Source organism: Corylus avellana, chromosome ca5 (genome assembly GCF_901000735.1).
Source record: "Corylus avellana chromosome ca5, CavTom2PMs-1.0".
Lineage (NCBI taxonomy): Eukaryota > Viridiplantae > Streptophyta > Magnoliopsida > Fagales > Betulaceae > Corylus > Corylus avellana.
In genome coordinates this window covers 29,625,227-29,625,431 of record NC_081545.1, presented here as the reverse complement: position 1 = coordinate 29,625,431, position 205 = coordinate 29,625,227, and positions in this window count along the sequence as shown.

The window sequence follows — 205 nt, the reverse complement described above, 5'->3', positions numbered from 1 at the left end:
TGAAAATATTAAAAAAAAATTGATTTTCCGTGCGCGCAGTAAACACCGTAAAATGTTTTCGGCGGAAAACATTTTCAAGAAAAATGACTTCCCTAAAAACATTTTTCGACGGAAATCATTTTACGTCGAAGTAAACGGAGCCTAAGTTGGAAACACCATCTCTAAATAAAGATATATAGTTAATTCATAATTCAATACCATGAAG